The sequence below is a fragment of the Adiantum capillus-veneris genome, chromosome 1 (assembly GCF_014529385.1).
Source record: "Adiantum capillus-veneris isolate H3 chromosome 1, ASM1452938v2, whole genome shotgun sequence".
Classification (NCBI taxonomy): Eukaryota; Viridiplantae; Streptophyta; class Polypodiopsida; order Polypodiales; family Pteridaceae; genus Adiantum; species Adiantum capillus-veneris.
The window spans coordinates 169,290,437-169,293,220 of record NC_140931.1 but is presented as its reverse complement, the minus strand read 5'-3'; the positions used below and the strand labels follow the sequence as shown (position 1 = coordinate 169,293,220).

The following is a 2,784-nucleotide window of genomic DNA, read 5'->3' as shown; positions in this document are numbered from 1 at the left end:
AAAGCCTGCCACGATGCCCAAGACGTCCATGATGAATATGGCCAGCACTACAAAAAGCGGGCCCACAATCACATTGCCGCCATGGCCACTAGCTGAGCCGCTCAGCTCAGTGCCATGGAAGCTATTGGGAGTCGACGGCACGTGCGTCAAGTTAGCAATGGCTGCTTGCCAAGTCTATTGATTGCTTGTCAAGTTAGCAATGGCCCTGAGTCTGATTACTAAAATGTGTGTGTGTGTGTGAGAGAGAGAGAGAGAGAGAGAGATCAAGCCCGCAGTTCCACCTATGCCCTCAGCCAGGTCGACAGCAAGCAATCAGGAGAGAGTGGAAGTGATCAAGCTTGTAGTTTCGTCTAAGTCCTTAGTTAGCTCCCTTTCTCTAACAACATCGTGGGCTGTACTGATGGAACTGCTTAGCCAGGTCGACAGCAACTAGGTCATGACTCATCACCCTCCTTGATCAGTGCCCACTCTCACGAAACCATAATGGGACGAAGCTGGGTACAATCTTCTTCTTCTCCCTCTCTCTTTCTCTCTTAGTCAAAAAGAAACTCTCTGAAAGAGCGTGCACCGGTGTGCGCTCTTTCAGAGAGTTTCTTTTTGACTGAGATTGATAGAGAGAGAGAGAGAGAGAGAGAGAGAGAGAGAGAGAGAGAGAGAGAGAGAGAGAGAGAGAGCTCCAAAGTGGTACTGAGAAATCACCATGATGCAACAGGCTGTTGGCGATGCAGACGACAAAGGGAAAATAAATAAATGTCAAAGTGGACATGAGGGTAGAAAAGCTTATGATGGTGCAACTGTGATGCTTGCTTCGAGATCCGATGCGATGCATCATCCGATCCGCAGTGGTGCATTGCTAAAGAATCGGTGATGGTCAGAGCCACCAATCTGTGTGCTCCCAACAATGTGGGCGGCTGGTGCAAACCACCTCTCCAGCACTTCGACATGATACAGCCAGCGTTTGAGAAGATTGGAGTGTACAGGGGCGGCATCGTGCCTGTGGAGTACCGCCAGCCAAGAATGGTGGCATCCACTTCACCATGAATGGTCATGCTTACTTCAATCTCGTGCTCAGTACGAATGTGGGAGGAGTCGGTGATGTGCACTCCGTCTCCGTCAAGAGCTCGCGCACGGGATGGAAAGCCATGACCAAAAACTGGGGCCAGAATTGGCAGAGCAATGTGCAGCTCGACGGCCAGAGCCTATCCTTTCATGTCACCACCAACGACGGTCGCACCCTCACCTCCTACGACATGGCGCCCGCGGATGGTACTTCGGCCAAACCTTCAGCGGCGAGCAATTCTAGCTTCAATATTTGGTCATCCAAATCAGTAGGCTAGCTACTTCATTTTGGATTGGGAGCACAATAATATTCTAAACTACACTCTGTTATATATACTGGGGACCTGTGCTAACATCTCCATCTCGCGAGCTGAGGTTGCACCCAATTATGTTTACCCAAGGGCTACCTGCAAGCCAGATTGTTCCATTAGGAAATTTCGGAGGTCATTTGGAGGGCCATATGAAGGAGAGAGAAAAATAGAGCGCGTCCAATGAGCAGGAGGGCTACGTTACGTAGGAAAATACGTGGAAAGACTCAAAAAATAGGAAAATATCCCAAAAACTTTCACGAATCCAAGATTGTGGCATCGTAACTTCTTTGCTTTTACCGAGCTGTTAGGTGCGTATGTGGTCCCACTGCTGATATTCTCTTATGGTCATTAACGTACTGGAGGATGACCATTAAGCCCGCACAAGATATTGGAATTCTAAAACACTTTCCCTCCATTAGAATGCTTTCAAAGTGAATCTCCCTCCACTAAAGCTTTTCTCTCAGAGCTATGGCTTCCACGTCTTCTCGCCCAAGAAGCTCTAGGTGTTTATGGTCTCTCACACCAACTACCAACACCTGCACTTTGCCTAGAAGTCCAAGTAGTAGCATATCCTCAATTACAATATCAACTTCAATAAGTGTAGAGAACCAATGGGTTGGACAAAGGATAAACAAAGGTTCATGGGTCCTCATGCAGCCAAGAAGAGCCAAGAGGTCTAGTGCTGTCAATGTTTACCGCTCAGCATGGAAGGCCAGAGTGTTGGATTTCAAAGTTGAAATCGGCAAAAGATTTGTAAAGAAAGTTCTTGTTCAGCATGTGTTTACCCATCCAGACGTGATAGCAAACGGTGGAAATGTGTCAGATATACATCAACCACGTTGCAATTGTAAGTATTCTTGACATCTGAACTGCATTTGATTTGTCATTTCTCTTATTGGTACTCTCATTATAACTTTTCTTATATATTTTGCAACGTTTATCCCTCTTCTTATGAGCAATGGCTCCATTCTTCACATCTCAACTACATTAGATTTGTCATTTTGACTTATTGATATTCTTAGTTTAACTCTTGTTATATATTTTGCAGATGTTTATCCCTCTTCTTATGAGCAATGGGAGCCTGTGGAGTGCATAATAGGCCTCTTCCTTGTTGTCCATGCCCACATTGGTTCTCTACAGTATTTAGGGAGAAGCAGCAAAATCCTGGCTGATGAAGGAATATTTTTCTATGACCGCTTCTACCAACTCTGCCCAGGGAATAAGAACGGCATGTTGGTGAAAGTGCCTCTACCAACCGATTGGAACACTGTGGACTGGCCAGTTCCTGAGGAAACAATGGTGAAGGCAATGCGAAGTAAGCTCTACAAGGATATATAGAGGTCTCTACGTAGCTCTATTCCCACCAAACTGGTTAGAATTGCAAAATTTTTTCCTGCTGCACTGTTCAAAGAGT

General features: G+C 46.1%; 1 pseudogene; it reads left to right on the top strand.

Moving 5' to 3' along the window:
* Positions 1–942: 942 nt before the first annotated feature.
* On the top strand, positions 943–1,303 carry LOC147465999 (expansin-A2 pseudogene; annotated as a pseudogene).
* Positions 1,304–2,784: the final 1,481 nt, after the last annotated feature.